Genomic DNA, 18,066 nt, shown 5'->3' on the forward strand with positions numbered 1-18,066 from the left:
TGCAGAAGTTTCTGAGCAATTTTGTCCTTAAATGACAAAAAAAACTTTGTTTAATCAATTTGTTCTCTCAGCAAACATCCCTTTGGTGTTTGCTGAAAAATATTCATTATTTCCCCCCTTTTTTTTTTTTTTTTTTTTTTTTTTTTTTTTTTTTTTTTTTTTTGTCAACTCCTCAATGGATTTTTAGGTTGTTTTTATTCTTTCAAAATATTGATGGGAGGTTGGTGTAGGATGGAAATTGTCCCAGTCCCTGGCACAAATTCTTTGCCAGTTGGGCTGAGCATTTTGGGGGGGAAATATTTCCCATCAGAGCTGGGCCCTGAATGAAAAAAAAAACCAAAAAAAAACCAAAAACTTGGATGTGTTTCCTTCAAAGTGTGATCCAAAATTGAGCTGGGAAAGAACCTGGGGATAACACCAAGCATATGCCTGGATTAGAATGTTAGTTGAACAAATCTTCCAAAATTTGTAGACTAAAAAAGGAGGAACCAAAAGTTTTGATCTCACTTTCAGCTTCACCCTGCTGAGGTCAGGCAGGGAGAAAGGATCAGCCAAGCAGGAAAATAAAAGTGGGATTTGGGAGGGATTGCAGAGCTGAGTGGGGTTTCCAGCCCCATTCACTGATTTCATCACTCCCTAGAAAATAATCCTGGAGAAGGGAATTGGGCATGAGAGGAAATGGCCTTGACTTGTTCCAGGTGAGATTTAAGTTGAATATTTCTGATATTTCTCCATGGAAAGGGCGGTCAGGGCAGTGGTGGAATCAGCATTTCTGGAAGTGCCCAAAACCCTTTGGTGTGGCACTTGAGGCTGTGGTTTGCTGGTGACATTTCATTTTTATCATTAATATTATCATTTATTGGTCTTAAAGGGCTTTTCCAGCCTTAAAAATCCCATAATTCCAGGTGCATTCCGTGCTTGACCCCCTGCATTTCTCCATATCCCAACCAAAAATCCACCAGCCTTTTTCTTCAGCAGGAAGCTGAATTTTAATTTTTATTATTTTTTTTTTCTTCCTCAGCAGCTGGGAGTTTACAGCTGCAAATCATCGAGCTGGGCTTTTGGCAGCATAAAAAAACCCCCCAAAATATCCCAGCCTCTTCTTTTCTTGCAGCAATTTGTTTGTTTCCAGATGTCTGCAGCTTATTCAGAGTGGAGCATCTCCCCTGATCAATATTTCAACCTTCTTGTTGATATTTACTCAGTGCTGCTGAATAAACTCCGTGGAGTGCAGCTCCAGAGTGAATCTCCATTTCTCTCAGCTCTCTGGAGCTTTGGCAATAATTCACATTATCCAGGGTTATTGTTATGCTGGGATATTAATGAGCACATCTCCCTTCCTTCTGTCTCTCCAAAATTCAATTCAGAGGCTGCTGAAACAACTTGTGAGCTCTGGATTAGCCCAGAGAGGAGAGAGCTTTGTGCTTTGCTTTTGTCAGCTCATGCTGAAAAACCCTTTTCTCTCGAGTTTTAGAAAGATGGGTTTGATGCAACTCCAGCTGCTTGGGCCTTGTGATGAGAGGGAGATTAAACCCTTCTTGGTGGCATTTTTAAATCCTTCTACCATCTTTCCAAACTCTGAAGTTTAATCCCATTTCTCTGGCAGTTCTGCTGTTTGCTCTTCACTACAAAACCTCCACCCCAGAACTGTTCCCTGTTCCCCCTTAACCTGTTCTTTCACCTCCAAATACTGATTTTATTTATATTTTTTTGCTTGTTTGGTTTGTTCACAACATTTCTGAGTGATTCATCACCATCATTCCTTCATTTTGGGGTGTGCATGCAGCAGAAGTCAAACAGCCTCAACTGCAGTTTCCATTGAACTCATCTTTTCTCTGCAGTTTCTTTATTGTGCCATAATAAAGCTGCCCCTGTCACTGCTGAGCTTGGGTTGGGTCAGTCCACCTCAGAAACTGGAAAAAATTCTCCCCAAAGTGATTTTTTTTCCTGCTGGAAATGCTGTGAGAGCCCCCCAGGCACAGCAGAGTCCCTGCTCAGTCACAGAGCTGGAGCAGGGAATGACTCCAGCCTTGGCTTCTCCTGCTCAGCAAACCCAATTCTCTGTTTAGACACAAATTCCTGCCCCAAATCCACAGGAATGTCCTTACAAAGCTCAGCACATCCAGACCTCCCTGTTCAGGTGCTCACCCCTAGAGCTGAGTCTGTCCTTCTCTGTTTTCCTTCCCTGACTCTGGCAATTCATCATCTCTGGGATTGCAAAACCTGGAGCTTTCCATGGAATTATGAGAGCTGGAGTTGTGCAGGGATGAAAGGTGGCTCCACACCTCTGACCTCTCTGTGCCAAGGTGAATTTATCCCAAAATCACAGCCTGGATCAGGGCTGGAATTCCCTGAACCTGTTGCAGAAATGAGAGGTCTCCTCCTGAGTCCTTGGCCCAGCCTGCCCATGACTCATTTAATTCATTCCTCCCTTTTCTTAATCATTCCTCACTTGAAAGTCTCCTCATCTTTTGTCTCATCATCTTTTATTTTCCCCACATTTCAAAGAGAGGTTGGGTTTGGGTTGGATTTTTTTTTTCCTGCCTCAATTAAATGACTGCTTTCCTTTCTCTTTGGGGTGTGAATGGAATGCACAGAGGAGAAAACATCCTTTGATGGCAGTAATTAGGAGGAGGAGAACAAAAATAAAAAAAAATAAAAAAAGGAGCAAGGAGAGTGTGATGGAAGGAAATGATCAGTCCAATATTTATGACTGTGTGAGGGATGGAGCCTGTGGCAGCTGAGATGCTCTGTGTGACCTGTCACTGCTCCCTAAAGTGACAAAAATCCCCAAATCTTTAAATATCACCTTCTCTAAGTGCTCTGCTCTCCCAGGGTTCTCTCCCAGCACCTGAGAGGGGGTGGGATCCATTTTTGGGAAGCTTCAGGCACTAAAACCCCCAATCCCATGTGTATTTCTGGGATTAGCTGGCACTTCAAGGCTCCCCAAATCGGGAATCAGGGTGTGGAGCCCAGGAATATCCTCCCAAACCCTGCATCAGGATTTGGCAGATGCCACTCCTGCCTCTCCAGCTCGCTGAGATTCACACACATTTTCCTTTTTGCATGGAACTGTTCCACAGAATGTTCCTTATTTATCTAACTCATCCTACCAACTTCTTGGAGCTATCTAAATATATATTTATAATTAGCTGGGCTTTTTTATATAACTACCACAGGCTACTTGCTCCTCTCACTGCTTCCTTCAGAGCAGCTCTTATCTATAAAATTATCTCATTTGGAAGTCTTCTATTACCAATAAAAACTTGTTATGAACCTGAGTGAAAAGAATCACATCCATAATAGATTTATTCATTGTGTCTCAGTCAAATCTTGACTTTCAGTGCCTTTTATCCCCTGAAATCTCTCAGCTCTGCCTGAATGTGACTTTTTTTTTTTTTTTTTTTTTTGCAGTGGGGCTGTTATTTACTGTTCTGTTGAAATACAACCACCTATGAAGATAAATGTAGCAGGTTTTTTTTTTTAATGATTCACTGCTCACCTCCACGTCAGTTTGAGATCAGAGCCCCTCTCAGCTGAGAGGGAAAAGGGAATTTAATTGCTGGGATAAATAACCTGCCATGAGGGAAGCAGTGGGGGCTGCTGGAGGCTCTGTGTCCCACATGTCAGCAGCTGGAGGTGTGGGGTTATTCCCAGAATTAAGAGCCTGAAATTTGGGGGAACTGGGGCAGATTCATCCATGTGCAGCAGCAGAGGATTTCCTGGCAAAGCTGCTGCTGGGGAAAGGGGTTTGGGGCTGGATTGAGACCCTAAAATATGTTTGGGGTTGGATTGAGATCCCAAAACATGTTTGGGTCTGGATTTAGACCTCAAAATATGTTTGGGTCTGGATTGAGACCCCAAAATATGTTTGGGTCTGGACTGAGGTCCTGAAGTGTCTTTGGGTCTGGATTAAGCCCCCAAATAGTGTTTGGGTCTGAATTGAGATCCATGAAGTGTTTGTGACTGGGTGGAGACCCCATAAAGTGTTTGGGTCTGAATTGAGACCCCAAAACAGATTTGGATCTGGATTGAGACCCCAAAACAGATTTGGATCTGGATTGAGATCCATGAAGTGTTTGGGTCTGAATTGAGACCCCAAAACAGGTTTGGGTCTGGATTGAGACCCCATAAAGTGTTTGAGTCTGGATTTAGACCCCAGAACAGGTTTGGGTCTGGATTGAGACCCCAAACTGGGTCTGCCCTGAGCTGGACCTGCACTGGCACCGTGGGTTTGTGCTGCAGTTTTGGAAAATAAACTCCATTTCCCAGCCCTGCTGCTGTCCCCCGTGCCCTGGTGACCTCAGGGGACATCCTGGCAGTGATTCCCTGGGAAGGAGCATCCAGGGCTGGCAGGGGGGGACCAGTGCCCTGCCCTGAGCACCCCCAGAGCTTTTGGGATCCCCCCTCAGCATCTCCTCCCTGGATCCCACCCCCTCTGTAACACTTGGAGTTGCAGCCTCACATCAACAGCAGCTCCTTCCCCAAACAGGATTTTCTAGGTCATCCAACCCTCCAGCTTTGGCAGGGAACTGTGTCACATCACCTCATTCATAAAATGACCAAACTCTATTTTAAACCTCTCTGGGTGCCTTCCCTCCCCTCCTCTCCCCACGTAACACCTCCCAGCAGAAAGCACTTTGGGAACCTCTCTCGTGCTTACAATCCTGTTGGTTTGGTTTTTTTTTTCCCCCCAAACCAAACCAGATTTATTTGCAGGCAGTTTTTGGAGCTGTCTCCTCTGGATTCTTGCTTCCAGCTCACCCTGTTGGCTGCCAGGTGCTTTAACTTGCTCTGATTTATGCCATGCCATGGAGATTTTGGAGAAATTTTGGTTTTTCCTGGTCTTGAGTTGCCTTCTAAGTGTACAACAGCAGGGCTGAGGCTCCAATAATTGCATGCAGGACTCAGAGCATGGCAGAAATGGATCTGAACCATGGAAAAATGCCTAAAAGAGAGTGGGGTGCTGGCACAAGGCAGGAGCCATGAGGAGGATGCAGAATCCACCTGGATCAGGGTGGATGGGGACCCTGCCTGGTCAGAGCTGGGGTCAGGGCTGGGCTCTGTCCATTCCCAGCCCTGGAACTGGGACACTGGAGGAATCCCAGCCCTGCCAGGGCTGAGCCTGGAGCTGCAGGGCCACAGGTGCCAATTAGAAGCAGATGAGGGAAATGCTGATCAATTCCAGGAATAATAAATGCTGGGAATGGCTTCCTGGGACAAAGGCCCAGGGATCTGCCACAAAGGCACTGACTTGTAGCTGTTGTCCTGAGGGAAATGCTGTGTGAAAGGATGAGCTCAGCCCCCCATGCCTGTTACCTGTGCATCTCATGAGTAATTTGTCTCTGAGGCAGAGGCGTTTTATTTTTCTCCTGTGAAGCTGATTCTTTTCCTCCAGTTTATTTCTTCTCAGCAGGAGGGGAAGATGAATTTCTGTCAAATAACAGTTCATTGCTCTTAATGCAAGAGTCCAATTAATTGATGGTTTAAAATCTTTGCTCTCCTCACCATTACAAACAAGAAGAGGACAGGACTGCAGCACAGCAGGTGAGGCTGGAGCCTCTCAGGGATCAGGATCCTGCCTGGCATTTCCCAGCCTGACCCCATGGGATGCCTCTGTCCCACTCCTGCTTCCCAGGGCTGGGTGAGGCCTTTTCCCAGCCTGTGCTGCTGTTCAGGGCACCAGGAGGAGATGAACCTTTAATGAAGATTTTAGCAGCTGGGAGCAAAATTATCTCACCCTGTGTCCTTCTCAAAGAATCCCAAAGCAGATTTGGGATGTGCTGGGAGCAAGCACAGCTTTCCCAAACTCAGCTGTCCAAACCAGGGGTGTTCAGTCTGGGCTTAGCAATAGTTCCAGTGCCACACTGGTCCTTGCCCTCCCTCCTCAGTCCCTTCCATCCTTTGAATCGTCAAACCATAGAATGTGCTGAGCTGGAAGGGACCCACCAGGATCCTCCAGTGCAGCTCCTGGCCCTGCACAGACACCCCAAATCCCACCCTGCACAGCTCTGGCAGTGCTGTCCAACCCCTCCTGGAGCTGTGGCAGCCTCGGGGCTGTGCCCATTCCTGGGGAGCCTGGGCAGTGCCAGCACCTCTGGGGGAAGAGCCTTTCCCTGAGCTCCATCCCAAACCTGCCCTGATCCCGTTTAGTGCCCCGTCCTCTCTGCATCCCTCCATCCTGCCTGGTTCTTCTTCCATCCCTCCATCCTGCCTCATCCTCCTTCCATCCTTAGTGCCCCGTTCTTCCTGCATCCCTCCCTCCTGCCCAGCCCTCCCTGCATCCCTTCATCATTCTTGGTTCTCTTTCCATCCTTAGCCCCCCTGCTCTCTGTGAATTCCCCAATCCATCCCAGTTCCCTGCTCTTCCTCCATCCCAACATCCATCCCTGTCCTGTTCTCCTCTCATCCCTCCATCCATCCCGGTCCCTTGTTCTCTCATCCCTCCATCCATCCCTGTTCTCATCCCTCCATCCATCCCAGTCCCTTGTTCTCTCATCCCTCCGCCCATCCCGGTCCCGTTCCCCTCTCCCCGCCATCCCCGCCGCTCTCCCCGTGCCCATCCCTGCCGGGGGGGTCCCGGTGCCCCGGCCGCGCCCCCCGCCCCCTGCAGTTCCCGCTGCCGCCGCCGGGGACCCGCGGCCGCCGCTGCCGGAGCGGGGCCGGAGCAGCGGCGGGCAGAGCCCAGCCCAGGTACGAGCGGCGATGGGGCTGCGGGGCCGGGGGGATGGCGGCCGGGGCGGGGGCGGCGCGGCTGCCCCGGGACCCCGCGGGATGCGGGCACAGCCGCTGCGGAGCCGCGGGGCCGGGAGCGCTCGGAGCCGCAGCCGCCGCCGCTCGCTGGCTGCCGGTGCCCCCGGCTGGCACTCGCTCACATCCATCCCTGCCCGGCCACATCCATCCCTGCCCGGCCACATCCATCCCTGCCCGGCCACTTCCATCTCTCCCTGGCCACATCCATCCCTCCCTGGCCACATCCATCCCTGCCCGGCCACATCCATCCCTGCCCGGTCACTTCCATCCCTTCCCGGCCACATCCATCCCTCCCTGGCCACTTCCATCCCTGCCCGGTCATATCCATCCCTCCCTGGCCACATCCATCCCTGCCCGGCCACATCCATCCCTCTCCGGCCACATCCATCCCTCCCCGGCCACATCCATCCCTTCCTGGACACATCCATCCCTGCCCGGTCACATCCATCCCTCCCCGGTCACATCCATCCCTGCCCGGTCACTTCCATCCCTCCCCGGTCACATCCATCCCTCCCGGACACAGCCGGTGCCCCCCGAGCGCCTCCCGCACTCGCTGAAGGACTTTGGGACCAGCCCTTTGCGGTGTTCTAGCGCACCAAGAGTTGGAAAACGCCACGCTCGGGCTCTAAGCAGAGCTGAAGTTCAAAGAGCGCGGGGAGGGGGGCACGGGGGGGTGGCTCCAACTCGTGCGGATCGCCCGGGAGCTGCTCCCGGTTCGGTTCCCAGAGCGGCTCCCGGTTCGGTTCCCGGTGCGGCTCCCGGTGCTGTTCCCGGTTCAGTTCCCGGTGCGGCTCCTGGTTCAGTTGCCGGTGCGGTTCCCGGTGCTGCTCCCGGTGCGGTTCCCGTTCCCAGTTCGGTTCCCGGTTCAGTTCCCGGTGCGGCTCCCGGTTCGGTTCCCGGTGCGGTTCCCGGTGCAGGGATGCTCGCCGCGGGCTCGGAGGCAGCGGGGAAAACGCTCCGTGACTCGTATTTTGCTCAGGCTTTGGATGGGGAAGGAGAGGTGCATTGTTCTGGAAGGCGTTCGTGCCGAGTTGTGCTGGGGAATCAGCGGCGTTAGCATCGCTGGGGTGCCCGTGCTGTGCGCAGCCGTGCGGGGCTGATGCTGGAGGACTCCTCTGGTGAGCCCGGGCAGTGTGCGGGGAAAACTCCGCGCAGAAACCTCTCCCTAGGCCCAACTTTATTCCGGCTGATTTATGCCCAAACTCCGGTTTAGCTGCGGCTCTGCGTAGGTGCGAGATGCTGCAAGCGCTGCTCGGCTCTCGCCATCCATCGGGCTGGATTCTTTCGCTTGACAGGATTGAGACCCCAAGATTGCGGCGCAGGGGGGGTTAATTGGAGCCTGGTGGGGCTGGCCGTGTCCCCACTCGCGTGTCCTTCGTGGGGCGGTGCTGCCGGCCCGAGCATCCAGCGCCGCGCCCGCCTCCCCGGGGACCAGCGAGGGATGCTGAGCGACAGCTCGGCTCGCTCTGCCGCCGCATCCCGGCCGCTCTGACGGGGCTCCAGCAGCCCCCACACCCCGGGAGAGCCCCCCAGCAGGAGAGAACCCCTTTGTCTGCGCCTTCCCTCCGGGCAGCCACATCCCCGCTGGCTGTGAGCGCCGCAGGCAGCAGAGTCGGGAATCTACGGCATCGGAGAGAGGCAGGAGCATCCCCGGCACCGGCAGCTCCGGGGTGCTGAGCCGCAGGTAGGAGGGGATGTGGCCGTGCTGGGGCTCCCTTTGCTCTGTCTTGTTTCTCAGAGGGGCACAAACGATCCGCAGCGAGGCTCCCCCGCGCCAAGGCGTGTTTGAAGAGTCTCGGTGCGAGCCTGCTTCAGTATTGATGTGTCTGAAGCTGGGGATTTGAAGGGAACCGTCTGCGTGGAGAAAATCGATGGTGAGAGGCAGAACCTTCCCCTCTCGGTTTCCATTCCAGGGCTGGGCCTGATGGGCACAGACAGAAGTTGGGAAAGTTGCTGCGTGGCTCTGGGTGGTTTGCAGGTGGTGCTTTCCCCTGCACCTGGCAGGAATTAATACCCTGGGATGAGACATCTGGAATTTTGGGGAAGAGGGAGCTGCTGGCAAGCTGTGCTGAGCAGACAGTGGCAGTGCAGAGAAGGAGAATGCTCTTTTTAAAAAATTTCCTTTAAAGAGCCATTTCTCTTAGACCCTTTCTGATCTGGTTTCTGTGTGGTGGGAACAGGCTGCCTGAGGAAGGTGAACCCCAAAACGAAGGGCTCTATCCCAAAACCTTGGGATAAAAACATGAACATCTCCTTGGAAAGATTGGTTCTAAGTGGCTGGTTTGGAGCAGCTTGGAGATGCTGCTGCAAGTTTCTTGCTGGAGGTTTCTTTTGCAAGCTGTGCAAGGAAAATCAGCCAAGGAGTCATGTGGGCTGGCAAAGGTCTGGATACCTCGGTGCCAAGGAGCACTCAGCAATCTGGGGGTGAGTGGGGCAGGATTTGAGGGGCCTGGGCTTCTGAGAGCTCATCAGAGGAGCCGTGAGGCAAGGAAGGGGCTGAGCTGCCTCCAAACTGCCCTGAAAGCTTCAGTGTGCCAGGAAATCTCATCAGTGTGTGTGTGTGCTCACACTGCTGTCCCTGCTAGAGAGTGAGCTCCAAACTCACCTAAACCAAACTCAGCTCAGTCCTGGCTGATGGCACAGGGAATTCTGGAGGGAAAGCAGCTGGCTGAGCTGTGGGATCAGATTCCTGCTCCTCCTGGAGGAACCTGCTGGTTTTCCACGTGGAACAGGAGGAAAGGCTTGGCTGGAGAGAAGCTGGCTGTTTTCACTGGGATGGGTGGGTGGAAGGGAGAGGCTGTGGGGTCAGCAGAGGAAGGAGGAAAAGCAGGGGAGAGGAGGAGCAGGGGCTGACACGGGAGATGAAGGAGCAGATACATCCTTAGGCTCAGACATGGCTGAGGAGAACACTCTCCTCCAATAAACTTCGTTATTTTGAAGGCAACTGAAGCTTTATTCTGGTTTTGCTCAGCATTCAGCATGTGCAGACAGTCGATGTCTTGCCCTTTGTAAAGGCTTGCTGATGTTCCTGAGGTGTGGATATTGATTTTCACCGACTTTGGGGAGAGATCTTCGTGGGCAGCACTTGTTGGGGTCAGATTTTTATTTATTTTTCATGCTTCCAGGAAGGCAGAAGGCAAGACAGAAGTTTTGCAAGCCTCCTCAGAAATGTTTTTTGTTCTGGGGCAAGAGGTTTCTGAGGCAGCACATGAAAGGTGAGGGATCTGTTAAAACAAGGCACCTCTTGCTGTGTGTGAACAGGAGGAGCAGTGAAATTGTGGCTGAGCAGGATGAGAACAGCTTGGAGGGTGTTGCTTAGACCTGAGGGAGGAATCAATGGGGAATCAGCAGCTCCATGAGGAAAAAATTGTCCAGAAAGGAGATTTTGGGATTGCTGGAGCTGTAGCTGGGCATAAGACACAGCAAACTCCACTTTGTCACCTCAGAACAGCACTGATGCTGTCCTGGGTTCCCTGACAGGAAAAATGGGGTCTTGGAGAGATAAAAGAAGGTGTAAAAGCTGTGAGGAGGTAGTGAAGGAATTTTAAGGATCCCCATCATTTTTGGGATGGAGCTTGCAAGGACAGATTGTGGTGCTAACACACAGGGATTTTTGTGGTTTGGATTTTCTGCTGCCTCTGGAAGATTTGCTACTGGATGTGGGACTTGGTTGTGATGAAGGAGGAGGAAAATGTGGTGAGGAGCAGATTGGAGAACCCCAGAATGGTTTGGGACTTAAAGCTCATCTCATTCCTTGGGCAGGGACACCTTGCAGAGGATGGAGCAGGATCATTTCCGTGCTGCTCACAGGGGCAGAGCTGGCAGTGCCCAGCAGTGGGGAATTAGTTGTTCAAAGAGGGAGGAATAGACCCAAATCCATAAATTGAGCTAAATCAGGTGTACAACAGCAGCAGGTATAAACACAAAGGGGAGGATGCCTCTTCTTTCTCCTCCTCCTCCTCCCTGGCCATCTCCAAGGCAGGAATCCCAGGGGGCAGAGGGATCTGATGGGTGCAGCAGGAATTTTTGCCACACTCTGCCTGTACAGAAACCAAACCTGAGGAAGAGCTGGGATATCAGGCAAGTGATTTTTTTCCTCTGTGCCTGCTGGAAGAGCCTAATTACCCCTCAAATATTTGGATGGTCTGTCCCTGGGGGTCAAATCACCACAGTTGATATGCAGAGGATGGCTGCCCAGTAGGGAAGCCTTCCTTCCTGAGGCTGAGGAAATAAGAGTTCAACATCTTCCAACGGGCCTAATTTATTTGGATATTTCATTAAATCCACCCAAAAGAGACTATTTTAGGAAATAAATAGCAGAATGTGGGCAATAAATAGCTGTGGGATAAGGGGCAGAGTTCAGTGCTGGCTTTCCTAGTTAAGCTGCAGAAAATAGAAGTGTAATGGCCGAGTGCTGATGGGAGCGTAGATATGTGATTATGTGAGAGTTCCTCACACTGAGGCTGGGCTTATTTATTTTCTTTAATGATTTGGAGGTGGAAATAGATCAGAGCTGGGTTAGGGAGTGTGAACATGCTAACAGGAAGGGGCTGCTTTTGCAGGAATTAAGAGGCAAAGCTGCTGGGTTGGGGCGTGCGGCGGTTCGGCCACTGCAGCAGCAGTTGGTGGAACTCAGATTTGAGCAGAGAAAAAAAGGCAACAGCTGAGTGAATCCTTCCCTAATAACAAATCCTGGCTGATTCTGTGGGATTCTAGCAGGAGAACACGCAGGGGCACGAGGAGCTGGTGTGGTTTGTGTGCAGCTGGGGATGGGCTGCAGCTGCTGGGGAGTACAGGAGATTCTCTGTGGGGCAAACGGGGCTCTCTGCACCTCTGGGTGCCTCAGAGGGGGCTCTGCAGTGACTTCTGCTCTCCCCAAAGCCTCCAAAGCCTGGAGCAGGGCTCTGGGTGCTGACTGTGCCAGCACCCCGCTGGATTGGCTGCCTTGGAGTCTCTCAAGGGGAACTTTGCTGAGCCCTGAGCTCCTGGTGGGGCCATCCCCTGGATTTTCCAAGGGGAAGAGGATGGCTCAGGGATGAAGGAGCTGAGATAAGGGATGAAGGAGCTGAGATAAGGGATGAAGGAGCTGAGATAAGCTCTCCATCTCCAGGGTGATTCCCCCCCCCCAGTCCGTGGTGTCTCCAACTCAGAGCCTTGGGGATGTTCTGTGTTTGAAGTGCAGCCTTTGAAGGGTCTGTGGTGGGGGATTGGAGAGCCCAGAGGGTTCTGTTGCTGCTGGATTTCTCCTCCCTGAGCCAGCTCTCATCCCCATAACAATATTTATTCCTTGTACCCACTGCATGTGAGCAGCTCTGTCACAAAATACCCACACAGTGCCTCACCTGCTGAGCCATCCAGCACTGGGGGATTTTCATCTCTGCTGAGATCTCCTGGCTTCAAAGTCTGCAGAATTTATTTGCATCCTTCATGAGGGAGACAGGCAGGCACAGCATTTTGTTTTTATTTTTTTTTTTTTTTCTGTTCCTCCCCCCTGCCTCCCCACTGGCTTTTCAATTTGTTTATTTGGTGAGCTCAGCATCAGCACAATGATGTGGAAATAAAGCAAAGGAGCTTCCTCTTGGCCTCCCTGTATATGCATAAATGGGAAACATAGATCATGCTGGCAATCCCCAGCCAGGCTCCAGTTAATGGAAATTCTCCTGTGACCTTACAAACCCCTCTCTGCCAGGGTTTATAATGACTCTGCAAAAATCTGTGCAGGGCACAAACAAGTCATCTGAGGTCTCAGACCCTGTGAGCACAAAGTCATAATAATAACACTAATTTCCCACCCACTCAGCCACATGTGCTCGGCTCCTTAAAGAGTTTGCTATTTTTAAAAAGCAGTTTTTCACCTTTCTGGGGACTGTTACGATGTGTGTGCTGGGGAGGAGGAGAACTGGAGGGGAACAGCTCTGCCTGAGCTGAGTGACACCAGATCCCCCTGGGAGCATCCCTGGGTCCTTGCCTGCCTCTTGCTGGAGCAGTTTCACCCCTGGACCTCACATGAGCTGTGTGCTCACACCTCAGCAGGAAATCTGCTTTCCTTGCCTCAGCACCCTGTGATCAGAGACCACCTGTGCCCCAGGAGGGGATGGATTCCTGCACACCTTCTTCAGCCTTGACCTCTGTGTAAACTCGCCTCTGCACACCACAGAGTTTTCAGGTCAGTGACAGGAGCTGCTGTGTTTGGAGGGTGTTTTGATGCTCGGGTTTGTTTGATGGCTCTGTGTCCCTGCTCAGAGACACGGGGGCTGCAGGGCTCCTCTCGCTGCTGCTGGACTCACACCAGGCAGCTTTGCCTTTGTAGCTGTGATGAAGCAGCAAATTGCTGTGCCTCAGAATTGCTCCAAACGTGCCTTGCTTTGGGGGAAGTGGCTGAGCCAGGGGCTGCAAACTCAGTTCCTTGCAACCACTGCTGATCTGCAAACTCCTACACGCTCCAAAACTGCTTTTTTCCACCCCAAAAAAAAGAAGTTAATCAAAGAATCTGTCCCTCTATCCTCACTCGTTGTTTGCCCTCGCTGTTCTCTTGTTTGCTCTTTCTTGTTTCCCATTTCCTGCTCCACCTCCTGCCTGCTGCTCAGGACTGTGTGTGCAGCTCTGGCTCTCGCATCTCTTGAGCCTGAGAAACGTTCGGGGCAGAGCCTGTGCTGATGCTCATCGAGCATCTGCTCCTCTCCAGGTCCCATTCATCACTGTCTCACACTTTGCATTATTGTTCACACCGAGGGAAAGTGGGTGTGAAGCTGGAATAATAATGTTTCACACTTGCTTTGCGTTGGGTTTGATGCCCAACAGCGTTTGAACCGATCACCGAAGGCACCAGGCATGGAGGGGTTGGGAGCTGACAAACAGCAAGTTTATTACCTCCAGCGAGGACGTTCTCAGTGATAAACTGAAAATCAGGATGGGATTTTTCAATCCTGGCTTAACAGGTTGGAAGGGATCTGCAGGCGAGGGCGGAGCTCAGTGCAATGGTTCCCCCAACTTCAGCCTCGTTCTTTCAAATGGAAATCCAGCACGGATGGGCAGCAGGGATATTTTCCTGAATCTGCAGAGCACTGAAAAATATCTCATTAGTCGAACATGCCTTGCTCATTTCCAAAGGGGTTGGGGGTTAATGATGGACATTGATGCAGTTGTTTTAATGACACAAACACAGAATTCAGTGCTCTGTGCAATATCAGGAGTTTGGTGGTTGGGAATTGGTGTCTTTTGGCAGCTGGACCTCCCACGGGTCTCTCAGGAGATGTGGCTTTCAGTGATTTGGACTGACGTGCCTTTTGTTGTGTTTCTGCTGGATGTTAAATAAGATTTAAGTCTCCTCAGTCACTATTTAGTTATTGAAGAACATCGCAGCCACCACAAGTGCAAACAAAACTGTCTGGATATTTGTTTATGCAACAGATCATTAGGAAGTCTGTAGGAAAAAGAAATATTCTTGTCTGTTAGATAATTAATCTGCATTTTAAGAATTGTCTGAAGACATATTTGCAAGCCAGTCCATTGAGTTGCTGCTCATCTAGTCAATAATCCCATATTTAATAGTCCCTGAGAATGTATTTCCATAATGTGCTGTGAACAGTTGAGAAATCTGCATCTTTTTTTGTCTTAAGATGTCAGTGCTCGCACATTTTCTATGACAATTTTTTTTTTCTCCTGACTGTGGGTGAGAAAATCCAGACAGATGAACTCCCAAGTGGTGGGGCTGGGGGTAGGGAAGGGGGGAAGATGCTGGAGCGAGCCCCTGGTGCTGATCCTGGATGAGTTTGCAGTTTCCACCTGGCATTTGTGAGGGGGGAGCTGGGCCAGGGCTTTTCCTGGCTCCCAAAATCCCCTTGGAGACAGGGAAGTGGCTTGGGAAGGAGGAGCTGTGCTGGACCCAGCTCTGGGAGGTGCCGTGGTGCTGGTGTGGCAGATTTGGTGCTGGCAGGAGAAGGAATGCCCTGGTGTAATGGTTTTGAAATCAAAACCAGTGAGAGACTCCAAGTCAGAAGTATCATTTAATAGGGGAAAAAAAAAAAAAAAAAGAGAGAAGATCAAATACATGCAATAGTACAAAAGAAAAACCACTGACAGAGTCAGAATAGAACCTGACACCCTGCTAGTTGAGGTGGTGAGAGCAGTCTGGATGAAGTGATCTTGTTGAAGGAGTGATCCTGTAGAAATCCTGGCAGTGACCCTGGCAGCTCTTGTCCTCTGGAAACAAAACAAAACTCTGTGGCTAAGGGCTGCTCTGGTGTTCCAAATCTCAGTTTTTATCTGGGTAGGAAAGGCTTGGCTCCTCCCCTGGCTGGAGCATCTCCCAGTGGGATGATGGAATTTTATCAGTCATGCACTGGGACTCACTGGCCATGAACAGGAGATATCTCCTGGAGGGAGGATGGGCTGTGGGAAGATAAAGATGATTGCCCAGCTGGTTTAAAGATGGCCCATTAGCAGAGGATATCTCACAAGGATGAGAATCACAGCCCCACCTGGTTTCACAGATGGGGATAGAATAAATCCCTTTGGGCACATCTTCACATCGTAATTTAGGACACCTGGCAGTGCTGGGATTGGCAGGTTTGATGCTGGCTGGAGTCACTGCTGGGGTTGGGTGCTGGAGCTGCTCTGGCTCCCAGGCCGGGGCTCTGCTGCACCTGTGGCTGTGTCTGGGCAGTGACTCTGCTCTTCCAGCCCGGAATCCTGATAGCAACCATTGGATTTTGGGGTATCTGCAGCACCTCTGAGCCCAGGTTTTCCATGTTCCCACATGGATGGGTGTGAGGGTGAAAGGCTGAGAGCACAGGCAGCCCCTGTGATAATTTACTAATCCACACTAACGAGAGCGGGGAGTAAAACCCACACTCGGCGAGAGGAACCCCCGGGAGCCGCCACATCAAGGTGAGAAGCAGCAGCTTAATTTCATTATCTTATCAATAACTGGCTGGTCTTGTGCTGTGCTGTGAATCCTCAGGAGTGCTAATGCTATCTCGGGCTGTCTAAGCAGAGAAATAATGAATACAAGCAGGAAGAGCATTGTGTGCAGCCCTGGTATCTATACCTTAAAAATGATGTTGGCAAACTGGAGGGAGATAAGGGGAGAGCCACGGGGATGATGTGAGGGCTGTAAAACAGGCTGCAGACAGAGAGACTGAAGCCCAGTCTTCTTCTTCTCACAAAAAGGAGTGATTTGATTATTGTCCAGGAGTGCTTGAGCAGGGGAAGAGACTTTGCTAGGCAAAGGTTGGGATGCAGGCCATGGCTCTGTGGCTGGGTGCTCAAGCTGGATAAATCCAGACAAGAAAAAGCCATGTTTTATTTTTGTACAGCTTTATATTTAAGCACAGGAGCAAATTACCCAGGACTTGGTACATTTGCTGTTCTTTAAATTGAAATGATACATCTTGCCAGCGTTCTTTTAGGTCAACTGCAGGTTTGGAGTGGGAAAAGCTCAGCATGAGTCAGTCACAACTCAAACAAGATTTTCAAAATGGTCATTATTGCCCTTCAAATCTTTCAGTTATGTTATGAATTTTTATTTTTTTTTCTGATGTGGGGGAGAGCTGGGATGTAAAATCCAGCAGGGCTTTGGGCTGTAGTGTGGAAGGGATTGGGTTGCTGACAGCAGAGCCCGTGTGTAGGGCTTACCCAGTTAAAAATCCCCTTTTCCCACTGCTTTTGGGACTGGAACTGGGCTGTTTGGATGTGGTCAGGGTGTCTGATGGGTTCTGCTTTCCTGGGACCCACTTTCCTCATGCTGTCCCGTGCGATTCACCTGCACAGACGAGGATGCTGCAGCCACAAATCCCCTCCGGCACCTCCCGAGGGGCGCTCGGCAGACCCAGCGAGGGAGATTAAGAGCCTCATTAGCTCGGTGGGTGGCTGGCATGTTAATTAGGGCACGGGCCGCTCTGGAAGGTTACTTTCACCTCTTACCTCACCAACCTGAAAGCTGCAGAGTGGGAAAGGAGCAGAGGCAAGGAAATGAAGCTGGAAACAAGCCCAGCTTCGCCCGGGGTTGGGATGGGGAGGTTCAGCCAGTGCTGCCTCTCCTTTTGCACAGGGAAGGTGATTCCAGGTGGGAATCCCACAGCCTCAGCCCTGTGCAGAACTGAAGGATATTCCCTTCCAGAGGGTGGCCCCTCATTCTTTTTCTTCCCATGCTTGACGCTGAAGAGAATTAAATTAGGGCTGCAGCAGTACAAGGGAGAGATTGCCATGTGCAAAACCACGTTTTGCTTAAGTTGGTGATATTGTAAGTGTTAATTGAGTGTCCACTGATTGCCTGTCAGCACCCTGATGCCGTTCTGCTGCTCTCGGGTGGGTGCCCTAGCCCTGGTTAAACAGAGCTGCTCCTGCACCAGGAGCCGGCTCGGCTGTTCATTCCTTCCCCCCAGTGATCCCATTTCACCAGCTGGATAATTAGCATCATCTCCTCCTCTTTGGAGCCAGCTCAGCCTGCACACCATCCTTGTTCTCTCCAAGTACCTTTAATGCCTTAATACTTCAGGGCTTTTAAGTGGCCCTAGACAAGAATTTAAGCAGGGGATGTGTTTGAACTCGGTCCAGGAGCTGTTGTCTGCCTGGATTTAGGGTCTGAGCTCCCCCAGCAATTGCTCTGTTCATTAGAGGTCCTTTGTTGCTGGAGGTTCAATTATGGGAGTGAATGGTGTTTTATGGGAATCGAGGTGGGGAAGGAGAAGCCGAAAGCTTTCTGTGCTAATGGTGCCTGTTGTGGAAATGGCTCTGTAATCAGGTACGTGCTGGTGACAGGACTTGTGTCATCCTTGTCACAGCCTTTTTGTGCCCCATGAAGCTGCTCCTGCTCAGGTGTATGGCTCACCAAGGTGAGGGCTGGGATCCACATCCTTGGCTCCTCCAAATGCTCCTCTGACCCAGCCAGGAGCTGGCAGCACATCCCAGAGATGCCCTGCTGGAGTTAGTGAGTGAGGAGTCTCCCTGAATTTTTCAGGGAGAGATTAGAGTGAATTAAAGCCTTTGGATGGATTGAAGCATATTAAGTTACTTATAAATAAAGTAAAAGTTAAGTTTAAGATAAGTAAGTTTTAGTACAAGCTTTAATGCTTTTAGTAAGTAAAAGGCTTAGATGTTAAAGTAGAAATGTTTTAGTGAAGGTTGAAAAACATATTAATGTTTTTAGTGGAGGCTTTAGGAATGTAGTTTTACATAGTGTTTAGACAGAGTTATAGTAAAAATATTGTTTACATTTTATAGATAGAACAAGATAGATTATTTGTGTAGTTTATACATAACCTAGCAGGCTAAAAAACTAAAATTTTAATAGGTTGAGGAGTGGTGGTGAAC

The 18,066-nt window shown here is 50.7% G+C and overlaps 1 protein-coding gene across 1 annotated transcript in view; it reads left to right on the forward strand.

The window, feature by feature from the left end:
* The first annotated feature begins 6,584 nt into the window (after window positions 1–6,584).
* GRIK4 (glutamate ionotropic receptor kainate type subunit 4) overlaps window positions 6,585–18,066 on the forward strand; it is a 187,805-nt gene continuing 176,323 nt past the window's right edge. The window contains exon 1 of the mRNA XM_056509786.1: window positions 6,585–6,693. The gene's annotated coding sequence lies outside the window, so the exon portion shown is untranslated. The remainder of the gene's footprint in view (window positions 6,694–18,066) is intronic.

The sequence above is a fragment of the Oenanthe melanoleuca genome, chromosome 24, assembly GCF_029582105.1.
Source record: "Oenanthe melanoleuca isolate GR-GAL-2019-014 chromosome 24, OMel1.0, whole genome shotgun sequence".
NCBI classification, from domain to species: domain Eukaryota; kingdom Metazoa; phylum Chordata; class Aves; order Passeriformes; family Muscicapidae; genus Oenanthe; species Oenanthe melanoleuca.